General features: G+C 35.1%; 3 non-coding genes across 3 annotated transcripts; all 3 read right to left on the bottom strand.

Moving 5' to 3' along the window:
• Positions 1 to 7210: 7210 nt before the first annotated feature.
• Positions 7211 to 7284, bottom strand: TRNAN-GUU (transfer RNA asparagine (anticodon GUU)). The gene has a single exon. It is a non-coding gene; the product is annotated as a tRNA-Asn (tRNA).
• Positions 7285 to 13318: 6034 nt separating this feature from the next.
• Positions 13319 to 13392, bottom strand: TRNAN-GUU (transfer RNA asparagine (anticodon GUU)). The gene has a single exon. It is a non-coding gene; the product is annotated as a tRNA-Asn (tRNA).
• Positions 13393 to 16092: 2700 nt separating this feature from the next.
• Positions 16093 to 16166, bottom strand: TRNAN-GUU (transfer RNA asparagine (anticodon GUU)). The gene has a single exon. It is a non-coding gene; the product is annotated as a tRNA-Asn (tRNA).
• Positions 16167 to 16753: the final 587 nt, after the last annotated feature.

The following is a 16753-nucleotide window of genomic DNA, read 5'->3' as shown; positions in this document are numbered from 1 at the left end:
CAAATGTACACTATAATATGAACATGTGCAAAGTAAGAAATAACAGGATTATTCCCTGTGAATTGAGAATTTTGTCAGGGTGTCAAAATATCTTAGTCATGATGGGGGTGAATCAATTTAGTTTTAAAAGGGTTGAAATAGGGGGATTTCAGTTAGTCCAAGGATCCTAGTATATGAGAACTTATTTGCAGTGTTATGAAAAATTCTGGTGATGTATTCACAATGATAGATGTGCCAAATTGTATTTTTAATAAAGATAGAGAATGGTGGAACTGAGTTTTTTCAATATAAATCTATATGGCATTTGGTAGCACTCAAAATATGTGTTATAAATTTGTGGGTATACTTAGGAATATCAGAAATATAATGAGATAAAAGGGAATATGACATGGAGTTGGGCATTAAAATTCCTATGAGAAGGTAAGTAATACAATGTATCTCTGTCCACAATGGAAGTAAGTTGGGACAGTGCCACCAGATGTGGGACAGTTTCCTCAGCCCCACAAAGTCTCCAACACAATGGTGATAAAGAAGGAAACATTTTATGAAATCATTAAGGTACTAAATACCAACGATAATGGGATTTCACTAAACTTGAGGCTAATGGAAGTTTTTTAGATGTTATTTCTAAATGTAATCCAGTCCGCATTCTCCAGATAAGATTTTGCAACCAAAATTTGCTGCAATATATCAAGTGAAGAATAACATTCCAGACCAAAATTCTTCACTGTTTTTATTTTCTTCTGATGCCCCAGAGGAATGCGGAGTGACATATAGTTGTCTTGAAAATTACATGCAAACAATTTGGGGTTGATTCAAAGAGCTGATACACCACATTTAATGTGAGTAACTGACTATAAGCCACACTTATGGTAGCTCCAAACTTGCAGCAATTTGTTGTAGCCCCATAATGCTGCATAAAAAAGTGATATCGGGTTGCTAGGGGTCCAATTTCAACTGCTGTAACTGGTGTTACTATACTGTTGCAAGGTTAACTTACCCCCTTTGTAAATGATTGAATCAACTTCTCAGAATTAACCCAGTGGATCCCAGTATTGTGTACATATTAATACATTTTTCTTATTCTTCTGGCTAAAAGTCACTGTGAATTTTTAGCTTATTCTCTATGTCTTCTTAGGACTGATCACTTGTTTTCAATTTGTAAAGTTCTTTCTAGTATTATCTAACACTAGCTGGAAAGCCATGGATGTAGAGTTAGTAAAGTCATAGCTGTTAATTTCCATGTAAGTTTGTGTATTGAGGTAAAATGAAGACAAATGCCTGGTAAATTTTGTCAAATACCACAAAATAACAAATACTAAACACGTCCCTGGGTGGTCTTGAACTACCAACCTTTCGGTTAAAAGCCGAACTTGCTAACCAATTGCGCCTCAGAGACACGTGAAAGTGCTTTCTAATGGATATTATCAGTAAGGGAAGATGAACCAGCAGAACTGAAATTAAACTGCATAAAAGTTTCTAACTTGGATCATTTCTTACAAATGGACACTATAATATGAACTTGTGCAAAGTAAAAACTAACAGGATTATACCCTGTGAATTGAGAATTTTGTCAGGGTGTGAAAATATCTTAGTCATGATGAGGGCAAATCAATCCAGTTATAAAAGGGTTGAAATAGGGGGATTTCAGATAGTCCAAGGATCCAAGTATATGAGAACTTATTTGCAGTGTTATGAAAAATTCTATTGATGTATTCACAATGATAGATGTGCCAAATTGTATTTAGAATAAAGATAGAAAATGGTGGAACTGAGTTTTTTCAATATAAAGCTATATGGCATTTGGTAGCACTCAAAATATGTGTTATAAATTTGTGGGTATACTTAGGAATATCAGAAATATAATGAGATAAAAGGGAATATGACAGGGAGTTGGGCATTAAAATTCCTATGAGAAGGTAAGTAAGACAATGTATCTCTGTCCACAATGGAAGTAAGTTGGGACAGTGCCACCAGATGTGGGACAGTTTCCTCAGCCCCACAAAGTCTCCAACACAATGATGATAAAGAAGGAAACATTTAATGAAATCATTAGTGTACTAAATACCAACGATAATGGGATTTCACTAAACTTGAGGCTAATGGATGTTTTTGAGATGTTATTTCTAAATGTAATCCAGTTTGCATTCTCCAGATAAGATTTTGGAACCAGAATTTGCTGCAATATATCAAGTGAAACATAACATTCCTGACCAAAATTCTTCACTGTTTTTATTTTCTTCTGATGCCCCTGAGGACTGCTGAGTTACATATAGTTGTCTTGAAAATTACATGCAAACAATTTGGGGTTGATTCAAAGAGCTGATAAACCACATTTCTTGTGAGAAACTGACTATAGGCATCATTTATGGTAGCTCCAAACTTGCACGAATTTGTTGTAGCCCCATAATGCTGCATAAAAAAGTGATATCGGGTTGCTCGGGGTCCAATTTCAACTGCTGTAACTGGTGTTACTATAATGTTGCAAGGTTAACTTACCCCCTTTGTAAATAATTGAATCAACTTCTCAGAATTAACCCAGTGGATCCCAGTATCTGGTATATATTAATACATTTTTATTATTCTTCTGGCTAAAAGTCACTTTGAATTTTTAGCTTATTCTCTATATCTTCTTAGGACTGATCACTTGTGTTCAATTTGTAAAGTTCTTTCTAGTATTATCTAACACTAGCTGGAAAACCATGGATGTAGAGTTAGTAAAGTCATAGCTGTTAATTTCCATGTAAGTTTGTGTATTGAGGTAAAATGAATACAAATGCCTGGTAATTTTTGTCAAATACAGAATACTCTTGCCACAGAATAACAAATACTAAACATGTCCCTGGGTGGGATGGAACCACCAACCTTTCAGTTAACAGCCGAACGCGCTAACCAATTGCACCACAGAGACACGTGAAAGTGTTTTCTAATGGATATAATCAGTAAGGGAAGATGAACCAGCAGAACTGAACTTAAACTGTTTAAAAGTTTCTAACTTGGATCATTTCTTACAAATGTACACTATAATAAGAACATGTGCAAAGTAAGAAATAACAGGATTATTCCCTGTGAATTGAGAATTTTGTCAGGGTGTCAAAATATCTTAGTCATGATGGGGGTGAATCAATTTAGTTATAAAAGGGTTGAAATAGGGGGATTTCAGTTAGTCCAAGGATCCTAGTATATGAGAACTTATTTGCAGTGTTATGAAAAATTCTGGTGATGTATTCTCATTGATAGATGTGCCAAATTGTATTTTTAATAAAGATAGAGAATGGTGGAACTGAGTTTTTTCAATATAAAGCTATATGGCATTTGGTAGCACTCAAAATATGTGTTATAAATTTGTGGGTATACTTAGGAATATCAGAAATATAATGAGATAAAAGGGAATATGACAGGGAGTTGGGCATTAAAATTCCTATGAGAAGGTAAGTAAGACAATGTATCTCTGTCCACAATTGAAGTAAGTTGGGACAGTGCCACCAGATGTGGGACAGTTTCCTCAGCCCCACAAAGTCTCCAACACAATGGTGATAAAGAAGGAAACATTTTATGAAATCATTAAGGAACTAAATACCAACGATAATGGGATTTCACTAAACTAGAGGCTAATGGATGTTTTTGAGATGTTATCTCTAAATGTAATCCAGTCCTCTTGGTGTGAGTGGTGTAAATGCTTTTAACATCAAAGGGGAATTAGCTCAAATGGTAGAGCGCTCGCATTGCATGCGAGAGGTAGCGGGATAGATGCCCGCATTCTCCTGATAAGATTTTGGAACCAAAATTTGATTCAATATATCAAGTGAAGAATAATATTCCTGACCAAAATTCTTCACTGTTTTTATTTTTTTCTGATGCCCCAGAGGAATGCTGAGTTACATATAGTTGTCTTGAAAATTACATGCAAACAATTTGGGGTTAATTCAAAGAGCTGATACACCACATTTCCTGTGAGTAACTGACTATAAGCCACACTTATGGTAGCTCCAAACTTGCACCAATTTGTTGTAGCCTCATAATTCTATATAAAAAAGTGATATCGGATTGCTAGGGGTCCAATTTCAACTGCTGTAACTTGTGTTACTATACTGTTGCAAGATTAACTTACTCCCTTTTTAAATAATTGAATCAACTTCTCAGAATTAACCCAGTGGATCCCAGTATCTGGTATATATTAATACATTTTTCTTATTCTTCTGGCTAATAGTCACTGTGAATTTTTAGCTTATTCTCTATATCTTCTTATGACTGATCACTTGTTTTCAATTTGTAAAGTTATTTCTAGTATTATCTAACACTAGCTGGAAAGCCATGGATGTAGAGTTAGTAAAGTCATAGCTGTTAATTTCCATGTAAGTTTGTGTATTTAGGTAAAAAGAAGACAAATGCCGGGTAAATTTTGTCTAATACCACAAAATAACAAATACTAAACATGTCCCTGGGTGGTCTTGAACTACCAACCTTTCGGTTAACAGCCGAACGTGCTAACCAATTGCGCCACAGAGACACGTGAAAGTGATTTCTAATGGATATTATCAGTAAGGGAAGATGAACCAGCAGAACTGAACTTAAACTGCATAAAAGTTTCTAACTTGGATCATTTCTTACAATATCAAAAATATAATGAGATAAAAGGGAATATGACAGGGAGTTGGGCATTAAAATTCCAATGAGAAGGTAAGTAAGACAATGTATCTCTGTCCACAATGGAAGTAAGTTGGGACAGTGCCACCAGATGTGGGACAGTTTCCTCAGCCCCTCAAAGTCTCCAACACAATGGTGATAAAGATGGAAACATTTTATGAAATCATTAAGGTACTAAATACCAACGATAATGGGATTTCACTAAACTTGTTGCTAATAGATGTTTTTGAGATGTTATCTCTAAATGTAATCCAGTCCTCTTGGTGTGAGTGGTGTAAATGCTTTTAACATCAAAGGGGAATTAGCTCAAATGGTAGAGTGCTCGCTTAGCATGCGAGAGGTAGTGGTATCGATTCCCGCATTCTCCAAATAAGATTTTGGAACCAAAATTTCCTGCAATATATCAAGTGAAGAATAACATTCCTGACCAAAATTCTTCACTGTTTTTATTTTCTTCTGATGCCCCAGAGGAATGCAGAGTTACATATAGTTGTCTTGAAAGTTACATGCAAACAATTTGGGGTTGATTCAAAGAGCTGATATACCACATTTAATGTGAGTAACTGACTATAAGCCACACTTATGGTAGCTCCAAACTTGCACCAATTTGTTGTAGCACCATATGCTGTATAAAAAAGTGATATCGGGTTGCTAGTCGTCCAATTTCAACTGCTGTAACTGGTGTTACTATTCTGTTGCAAGGTTAACTTACCCCCTTTTTAAATAATTGAATCAACTTCTCAGAATTAACCCAGTGGATCCCAGTATCTTGTATATATTAATACATTTTTTGTTATTCTTCTGGCTAAAATTCACTGTGAATTTTTAGCTTATTCTCTATATCTTCTTAGGACTGATCACTTGTTTTCAATTTGTAAAGTTCTTTCTATTATTATCTAACACTAGTTGGAAAGCCATGGATGTTGAGTTAGTAAAGTCATAGCTGTTAATTTCCATGTAAGTTTGTGTATTGAGGTAAAATGAAGACAAATGTCTGGTAAATTTCGTCAAATAAAGAATCCTCCTGCCACAGAATAACAAATACTAAACACGTCCCTGGGTGGGCTTGAACCACCAACCTTTCAGTTAGCAGCCGAACGCACTAACCAATTGCGCCACAGAGACACGTGAAAGTGCTTTCTAATGAATATTATCAGTAAGCGAAGATGAACCAGCAGAACTGAACTTAAACTGCTTAAAAGTTTCTAACTTGGATCATTTCTTACAAATGGACACTATAATATGAACATGTGCAAAGTAAGAAATAACAGGATTATACCCTGTAAATTGAGAATTTTGTCAGGGTGTGAAAATATCTTAGTCATGATGAGGGCAAATCAATCCAGTTATAAAAGGGTTGAAATAGGGGGATTTCAGATAGTCCAAGGATCCAAGTATATGAGAACTTATTTGCAGTGTTATGAAAAATTCTATTGATGTATTCACAATGATAGATGTGCCAAATTGTATTTAGAATAAAGATAGAAAATGGTGGAACTGAGTTTTTTCAATATAAAGCTATATGGCATTGGGTAGCACTCAAAATATGTGTTATAAATTTGTGGGTATACTTAGGAATATCAGAAATATAATGAGATAAAAGGGAATATGACAGGGAGTTGGGCATTAAAATTCCTATGAGAAGGTAAGTAAGACAATGTATCTCTGTCCACAATGGAAGTAAGTTGGGACAGTGCCACCAGATGTGGGACAGATTCCTCAGCCCCACAAAGTCTTCAACACAATGATGATAAAGAAGAAAACATTTAATGAAATCATTAGTGTACTAAATACCAACGATAATGGGATTTCACTAAACTTGAGGCTAATGGATGTTTTTGAGATGTTATTTCTAAATGTAATCCAGTCTGCATTCTCCAGATAAGATTTTGGAACCAAAATTTGCTGCAATATATCAAGTGAAACATAACATTCCTGACCAAAATTCTTCACTGTTTTTATTTTCTTCGGATGCCCCTGAGGACTGCTGAGTTACATATAGTTGTCTTGAAAATTACATACAAACAATTTGGGGTTGATTCAAAGAGCTGATAAACCACATTTCTTGTGAGAAACTGACTATAGGCATCATTTATGGTAGCTCCAAACTTGCACCAATTTGTTGTAGCCCCATAATGCTGCATAAAAAAGTGATATCGGGTTGCTAGGGGTCCAATTTCAACTGCTGTAACTGGTGTTACTATAATGTTGCAAGGTTAACTTACCCCCTTTGTAAATAATTGAATCAACTTCTCAGAATTAACCCAGTGGATCCCAGTATCTGGTATATATTAATACATTTTTATTATTCTTCTGGCTAAAAGTCACTTTGAATTTTTAGCTTATTCTCTATATCTTCTTAGGACTGATCACTTGTGTTCAATTTGTAAAGTTCTTTCTAGTATTATCTAACACTAGCTGGAAAACCATGGATGTAGAGTTAGTAAAGTCATAGCTGTTAATTTCCATGTAAGTTTGTGTATTGAGGTAAAATGAATACAAATGCCTGGTAATTTTTGTCAAATACAGAATCCTCCTGCCACAGAATAACAAATACTAAACATGTCCCTGGGTGGGATGGAACCACCAACCTTTCGGTTAACAGCCGAACGCGCTAACCAATTGCACCACAGAGACACGTGAAAGTGTTTTCTAATGGATATAATCAGTAAGGGAAGATGAACCAGCAGAACTGAACTTAAACTGTTTAAAAGTTTCTAACTTGGATCATTTCTTACAAATGTACACTATAATATGAACATGTGCAAAGTAAGAATAACAGGATTATTCCCTGTGAATTGAGAATTTTGTCAAGGTGTCAAAATATCTTAGTCATGATGGGGGTGAATCAATTTAGTTATAAAAGGGTTGAAATAGGGGGATTTCAGTTAGTCCAAGGATCCTAGTATATGAGAACTTATTTGCAGTGTTATGAAAAATTCTGGTGATGTATTCACAATGATAGATGTGCCAAATTGTATTTAGAATAAAGATAGAGAATGGTGGAACTGAGTTTTTTCAATATAAAGCTATATGGCATTTGGTAGCACTCAAAATATGTGTTATAAATTTGTGGGTATACTTAGGAATATCAGAAATATAATGAGATAAAAGGGAATATGACAGGGAGTTGGGCATTAAAATTCTGATGAGAAGGTAAGTAAGACAATGTATCTCTGTCCACAATGGAAGTAAGTTGGGACAGTGCCACCAGATGTGGGACAGTTTCCTCAGCCCCACAAAGTCTCCAACACAATGGTGATAAAGAAGGAAACATTTTATGAAATCATTAAGGTACTAAATACCAACGATAATGGGATTTCACTAAACTTGAGGCTAATGGAAGTTTTTGAGATGTTATTTCTAAATGTAATCCAGTCCGCATTCTCCAGATAAGATTTTGCAACCAAAATTTGCTGCAATATATCAAGTGAAGAATAACATTCCAGACCAAAATTCTTCACTGTTTTTATTTTCTTCTGATGCCCCAGAAGAATGCGGAGTGACATATAGTTGTCTTGAAAATTACATGCAAACAATTTGGGGTTGATTCAAAGAGCTGATACACCACATTTCCTGTGAGTAACTGACTATAAGCCACACTTATGGTAGCTCCAAACTTGCAGCAATTTGTTGTAGCCCCATAATGCTACATAAAAAAGTGATATTGGATTGCTAGGGGTCCAATTTCAACTGCTGTAACTGTTGTTACTATACTGTTGCAAGGTTAACTTACCCCCTTTGTAAATGATTGAATCAACTTCTCAGAATTAACCCAGTGGATCCCAGTATTGTGTACATATTAATACATTTTTCTTATTCTTCTGGCTAAAAGTCACTGTGAATTTTTAGCTTATTCTCTATGTCTTCTTAGGACTGATCACTTGTTTTCAATTTGTAAAGTTCTTTCTAGTATTATCTAACACTAGCTGGAAAGCCATGGATGTAGAGTTAGTAAAGTCATAGCTGTTAATTTCCATGTAAGTTTGTGTATTGAGGTAAAATGAAGACAAATGCCTGGTAAATTTTGTCAAATACCACAAAATAACAAATACTAAACACGTCCCTGGGTGGTCTTGAACTACCAACCTTTCGGTTAACAGCCGAACTCGCTAACCAATTGCGCCTCAGAGACACGTGAAAGTGCTTTCTAATGGATATTATCAGTAAGGGAAGATGAACCAGCAGAACTGAACTTAAACTGCATGAAAGTTTCTAACTTGGATCATTTCTTACAAATGGACACTATAATATGAACTTGTGCAAAGTAAGAAATAACAGGATTATACCCTGTGAATTGAGAATTTTGTCAGGGTGTGAAAATATCTTAGTCATGATGAGGGCAAATCAATCCAGTTATAAAAGGGTTGAAATAGGGGGATTTCAGATAGTCCAAGGATCCAAGTATATGAGAACTTATTTGCAGTGTTATGAAAAATTCTATTGATGTATTCACAATGATAGATGTGCCAAATTGTATTTAGAATAAAGATAGAAAATGGTGGAACTGAGTTTTTTCAATATAAAGCTATATGGCATTGGGTAGCACTCAAAATATGTGTTATAAATTTGTGGGTATACTTAGGAATATCAGAAATATAATGAGATAAAAGGGAATATGACAGGGAGTTGGGCATTAAAATTCCTATGAGAAGGTAAGTAAGACAATGTATCTCTGTCCACAATGGAAGTAAGTTGGGACAGTGCCACCAGATGTGGGACAGTTTCCTCAGCCCCACAAAGTCTCCAACACAATGGTGATAAAGAAGGAAACATTTTATGAAATCATTAAGGTACTAAATACCAACGATAATGGGATTTCACTAAACTTGAGGCTAATGGAAGTTTTTGAGATGTTATTTCTAAATGTAATCCAGTCCGCATTCTCCAGATAAGATTTTGCAACCAAAATTTGCTGCAATATATCAAGTGAAGAATAACATTCCAGACCAAAATTCTTCAATGTTTTTATTTTCTTCTGATGCCGCAGAAGAATGCGGAGTGACATATAGTTGTCTTGAAAATTACATGCAAACAATTTGGGGTTGATTCAAAGAGCTGATACACCACATTTCCTGTGAGTAACTGACTATAAGCCACAATTATGGTAGCTCCAAACTTGCAGCAATTTGTTGTAGCCCCATAATGCTACATAAAAAAGTGATATTGGATTGCTAGGGGTCCAATTTCAACTACTGTAACTGGTGTTACTATACTGTTGCAAGGTTAACTTACCCCCTTTGTAAATGATTGAATCAACTTCTCAGAATTAACCCAGTGGATCCCAGTATTGTGTACATATTAATACATTTTTCTTATTCTTCTGGCTAAAAGTCACTGTGAATTTTTAGCTTATTCTCTATGTCTTCTTAGGACTGATCACTTGTTTTCAATTTGTAAAGTTCTTTCTAGTATTATCTAACACTAGCTGGAAAGCCATGGATGTAGAGTTAGTAAAGTCATAGCTGTTAATTTCCATGTAAGTTTGTGTATTGAGGTAAAATGAAGACAAATGCCTGGTAAATTTTGTCAAATACCACAAAATAACAAATACTAAACACTTCCCTGGGTGGTCTTGAACTACCAACCTTTCGGTTAACAGCCGAACTCGCTAACCAATTGCGCCTCAGAGACACGTGAAAGTGCTTTCTAATGGATATTATCAGTAAGGGAAGATGAACCAGCAGAACTGAACTTAAACTGCATGAAAGTTTCTAACTTGGATCATTTCTTACAAATGGACACTATAATATGAACTTGTGCAAAGTAAGAAATAACAGGATTATACCCTGTGAATTGAGAATTTTGTCAGGGTGTGAAAATATCTTAGTCATGATGAGGGCAAATCAATCCAGTTATAAAAGGGTTGAAATAGGGGGATTTCAGATAGTCCAAGGATCCAAGTATATGAGAACTTATTTGCAGTGTTATGAAAAATTCTATTGATGTATTCACAATGATAGATGTGCCAAATTGTATTTAGAATAAAGATAGAAAATGGTGGAACTGAGTTTTTTCAATATAAAGCTATATGGCATTTGGTAGCACTCAAAATATGTGTTATAAATTTGTGGGTATACTTAGGAATATCAGAAATATAATGAGATAAAAGGGAATATGACAGGGAGTTGGGCATTAAAATTCCTATGAGAAGGTAAGTAAGACAATGTATCTCTGTCCACAATGGAAGTAAGTTGGGACAGTGCCACCAGATGTGGGACAGTTTCCTCAGCCCCACAAAGTCTCCAACACAATGATGATAAATAAGGAAACATTTAATGAAATCATTAGTGTACTAAATACCAACGATAATGGGATTTCACTAAACTTGAGGCTAATGGATGTTTTTGAGATGTTATTTCTAAATGTAATCCAGTCTGCATTCTCCAGATAAGATTTTGGAACCAGAATTTGCTGCAATATATCAAGTGAAACATAACATTCCTGACCAAAATTCTTCACTGTTTTTATTTTCTTCTGATGCCCCTGAGGACTGCTGAGTTACATATAGTTGTCTTGAAAATTACATGCAAACAATTTGGGGTTGATTCAAAGAGCTGAAAAACCACATTTCTTGTGAGAAAATGACTATAGGCATCATTTATGGTAGCTCCAAACTTGCACGAATTTGTTGTAGCCCCATAATGCTGCATAAAAAAGTGATATTGGGTTGCTCGGGGTCCAATTTCAACTGCTGTAACTGGTGTTACTATAATGTTGCAAGGTTAACTTACCCCCTTTGTAAATAATTGAATCAACTTCTCAGAATTAACCCAGTGGATCCCAGTATCTGGTATATATTAATAAATTTTTATTATTCTTCTGGCTAAAAGTCACTTTGAATTTTTAGCTTATTCTCTATATCTTCTTAGGACTGATCACTTGTGTTCAATTTGTAAAGTTCTTTCTAGTATTATCTAACACTAGCTGGAAAACCATGGATGTAGAGTTAGTAAAGTCATAGCTGTTAATTTCCATGTAAGTTTGTGTATTGAGGTAAAATGAATACAAATGCCTGGTAATTTTTGTCAAATACAGAATACTCTTGCCACAGAATAACAAATACTAAACATGTCCCTGGGTGGGATGGAACCACCAACCTTTCAGTTAACAGCCGAACGCGCTAACCAATTGCACCACAGAGACACCTGAAAGTGTTTTCTAATGGATATAATCAGTAAGGGAAGATGAACCAGCAGAACTGAACTTAAACTGTTTAAAAGTTTCTAACTTGGATCATTTCTTACAAATGTACACTATAATAAGAACATGTGCAAAGTAAGAAATAACAGGATTATTCCCTGTGAATTGAGATTTTTGTCAGGGTGTCAAAATATCTTAGTCATGATGGGGGTGAATCAATTTAGTTATAAAAGGGTTGAAATAGGGGGATTTCAGTTAGTCCAAGGATCCTAGTATATGAGAACTTATTTGCAGTGTTATGAAAAATTCTGGTGATGTATTCTCATTGATAGATGTGCCAAATTGTATTTTTAATAAAGATAGAGAATGGTGGAACTGAGTTTTTTCAATATAAAGCTATATGGCATTTGGTAGCACTCAAAATATGTGTTATAAATTTGTGGGTATACTTAGGAATATCAGAAATATAATGAGATAAAAGGGAATATGACAGGGAGTTGGGCATTAAAATTCCTATGAGAAGGTAAGTAAGACAATGTATCTCTGTCCACAATTGAAGTAAGTTGGGACAGTGCCACCAGATGTGGGACAGTTTCCTCAGCCCCACAAAGTCTCCAACACAATGGTGATAAAGAAGGAAACATTTTATGAAATCATTAAGGAACTAAATACCAACGATAATGGGATTTCACTAAACTAGAGGCTAATGGATGTTTTTGAGATGTTATCTCTAAATGTAATCCAGTCCTCTTGGTGTGAGTGGTGTAAATGCTTTTAACATCAAAGGGGAATTAGCTCAAATGGTAGAGCGCTCGCTTTGCATGCGAGAGGTAGCGGGATAGATGCCCGCATTCTCCTGATAAGATTTTGGAACCAAAATTTGATTCAATATATCAAGTGAAGAATAATATTCCTGACCAAAATTCTTCACTGTTTTTATTTTTTTCTGATGCCCCAGAGGAATGCTGAGTTACATATAGTTGTCTTGAAAATTACATGCAAACAATTTGGGGTTGATTCAAAGAGCTGATACACCACATTTCCTGTGAGTAACTGACTATAAGCCACACTTATGGTAGCTCCAAACTTGCACCAATTTGTTGTAGCCCCATAATTCTATATAAAAAAGTGATATCGGATTGCTAGGGGTCCAATTTAAACTGCTGTAACTTGTGTTACTATACTGTTGCAAGATTAACTTACTCCCTTTTTAAATAATTGAATCAACTTCTCAGAATTAACCCAGTGGATCCCAGTATCTGGTATATATTAATACATTTTTCTTATTCTTCTGGCTAAAAGTCACTGTGAATTTTTAGCTTATTCTCTATATCTTCTTATGACTGATCACTTGTTTTCAATTTGTAAAGTTATTTCTAGTATTATCTAACACTAGCTGGAAAGCCATGGATGTAGAGTTAGTAAAGTCATAGCTGTTAATTTCCATGTAAGTTTGTGTATTGAGGTAAAAAGAAGACAAATGCCGGGTAAATTTTGTCTAATACCACAAAATAACAAATACTAAACATGTCCCTGGGTGGTCTTGAACTACCAACCTTTCGGTTAACAGCCGAACGCGCTAACCAATTGCGCCACAGAGACACGTGAAAGTGATTTCTAATGGATATTATCAGTAAGGGAAGATGAACCAGCAGAACTGAACTTAAACTGCATAAAAGTTTCTAACTTGGATCATTTCTTACAATATCAAAAATATAATGAGATAAAAGGGAATATGACAGGGAGTTGGGCATTAAAATTCCAATGAGAAGGTAAGTAAGACAATGTATCTCTGTCCACAATGGAAGTAAGTTGGGACAGTGCCACCAGATGTGGGACAGTTTCCTCAGCCCCTCAAAGTCTCCAACACAATGGTGATAAAGATGGAAACATTTTATGAAATCATTAAGGTACTAAATACCAACGATAATGGGATTTCACTAAACTTGAGGCTAATAGATGTTTTTGAGATGTTATCTCTAAATGTAATCCAGTCCTCTTGGTGTGAGTGGTGTAAATGCTTTTAACATCAAAGGGGAATTAGCTCAAATGGTAGAGTGCTCGCTTAGCATGCGAGAGGTAGTGGTATCGATTCCCGCATTCTCCAAATAAGATTTTGGAACCAAAATTTGCTGCAATATATCAAGTGAAGAATAACATTCCTGACCAAAATTCTTCACTGTTTTTATTTTCTTCTGATGCCCCAGAGGAATGCAGAGTTACATATAGTTGTCTTGAAAGTTACATGCAAACAATTTGGGGTTGATTCAAAGAGCTGATATACCACATTTAATGTGAGTAACTGACTATAAGCCACACTTATGGTAGCTCCAAACTTGCACCAATTTGTTGTAGCACCATATGCTGTATAAAAAAGTGATATCGGGTTGCTAGTCGTCCAATTTCAACTGCTGTAACTGGTGTTACTATTCTGTTGCAAGGTTAACTTACCCCCTTTTTAAATAATTGAATCAACTTCTCAGAATTAACCCAGTGGATCCCAGTATCTTGTATATATTAATACATTTTTTGTTATTCTTCTGGCTAAAATTCACTGTGAATTTTTAGCTTATTCTCTATATCTTCTTAGGACTGATCACTTGTTTTCAATTTGTAAAGTTCTTTCTATTATTATCTAACACTAGTTGGAAAGCCATGGATGTTGAGTTAGTAAAGTCATAGCTGTTAATTTCCATGTAAGTTTGTGTATTGAGGTAAAATGAAGACAAATGTCTGGTAAATTTCGTCAAATAAAGAATCCTCCTGCCACAGAATAACAAATACTAAACACGTCCCTGGGTGGGCTTGAAACACCAACCTTTCAGTTAGCAGCCGAACGCACTAACCAATTGCGCCACAGAGACACATGAAAGTGCTTTCTAATGAATATTATCAGTAAGCGAAGATGAACCAGCAGAACTGAACTTAAACTGCTTAAAAGTTTCTAACTTGGATCATTTCTTACAAATGGACACTATAATATGAACATGTGCAAAGTAAGAAATAACAGGATTATACCCTGTAAATTGAGAATTTTGTCAGGGTGTGAAAATATCTTAGTCATGATGAGGGCAAATCAATCCAGTTATAAAAGGGTTGAAATAGGGGGATTTCAGATAGTCCAAGGATCCAAGTATATGAGAACTTATTTGCAGTGTTATGAAAAATTCTATTGATGTATTCACAATGATAGATGTGCCAAATTGTATTTAGAATAAAGATAGAAAATGGTGGAACTGAGTTTTTTCAATATAAAGCTATATGGCATTGGGTAGCACTCAAAATATGTGTTATAAATTTGTGGGTATACTTAGGAATATCAGAAATATAATGAGATAAAAGGGAATATGACAGGGAGTTGGGCATTAAAATTCCTATGAGAAGGTAAGTAAGACAATGTATCTCTGTCCACAATGGAAGTAAGTTGGGACAGTGCCACCAGATGTGGGACAGATTCCTCAGCCCCACAAAGTCTCCAACACAATGATGATAAAGAAGAAAACATTTAATGAAATCATTAGTGTACTAAATACCAACGATAATGGGATTTCACTAAACTTGAGGCTAATGGATGTTTTTGAGATGTTATTTCTAAATGTAATCCAGTCTGCATTCTCCAGATAAGATTTTGGAACCAAAATTTGCTGCAATATATCAAGTGAAACATAACATTCCTGACCAAAATTCTTCACTGTTTTTATTTTCTTCGGATGCCCCTGAGGACTGCTGAGTTACATATAGTTGTCTTGAAAATTACATACAAACAATTTGGGGTTGATTCAAAGAGCTGATAAACCACATTTCTTGTGAGAAACTGACTATAGGCATCATTTATGGTAGCTCCAAACTTGCACCAATTTGTTGTAGCCCCATAATGCTGCATAAAAAAGTGATATCGGGTTGCTAGGGGTCCAATTTCAACTGCTGTAACTGGTGTTACTATAATGTTGCAAGGTTAACTTACCCCCTTTGTAAATAATTGAATCAACTTCTCAGAATTAACCCAGTGGATCCCAGTATCTGGTATATATTAATACATTTTTATTATTCTTCTGGCTAAAAGTCACTTTGAATTTTTAGCTTATTCTCTATATCTTCTTAGGACTGATCACTTGTGTTCAATTTGTAAAGTTCTTTCTAGTATTATCTAACACTAGCTGGAAAACCATGGATGTAGAGTTAGTAAAGTCATAGCTGTTAATTTCCATGTAAGTTTGTGTATTGAGGTAAAATGAATACAAATGCCTGGTAATTTTTGTCAAATACAGAATCCTCCTGCCACAGAATAACAAATACTAAACATGTCCCTGGGTGGGATGGAACCACCAACCTTTCGGTTAACAGCCGAACGCGCTAACCAATTGCACCACAGAGACACGTGAAAGTGTTTTCTAATGGATATAATCAGTAAGGGAAGATGAACCAGCAGAACTGAACTTAAACTGTTTAAAAGTTTCTAACTTGGATCATTTCTTACAAATGTACACTATAATATGAACATGTGCAAAGTAAGAAATAACAGGATTATTCCCTGTGAATTGAGAATTTTGTCAGGGTGTCAAAATATCTTAGTCATGATGGGGGTGAATCAATTTAGTTATAAAAGGGTTGAAATAGGGGGATTTCAGTTAGTCCAAGGATCCTAGTATATGAGAACTTATTTGCAGTGTTATGAAAAATTCTGGTGATGTATTCACAATGATAGATGTGCCAAATTGTATTTAGAATAAAGATAGAGAATGGTGGAACTGAGTTTTTTCAATATAAAGCTATATGGCATTTGGTAGCACTCAAAATATGTGTTATAAATTTGTGGGTATACTTAGGAATATCAGAAATATAATGAGATAAAAGGGAATATGACAGGGAGTTGGGCATTAAAATTCCGATGAGAAGGTAAGTAAGACAATGTATCTCTGTCCACAATGGAAGTAAGTTGGGACAGTGCCACCAGATGTGGGAC

Source organism: Taudactylus pleione, unplaced genomic scaffold (genome assembly GCF_031769625.1).
Source record: "Taudactylus pleione unplaced genomic scaffold, aTauple2 ptg000174l, whole genome shotgun sequence".
Taxonomy (NCBI): Eukaryota; Metazoa; Chordata; class Amphibia; order Anura; family Myobatrachidae; genus Taudactylus; species Taudactylus pleione.
The sequence above is the reverse complement of the archived record's forward strand: the minus strand, read 5'-3'. Positions and strand labels throughout refer to the sequence as shown.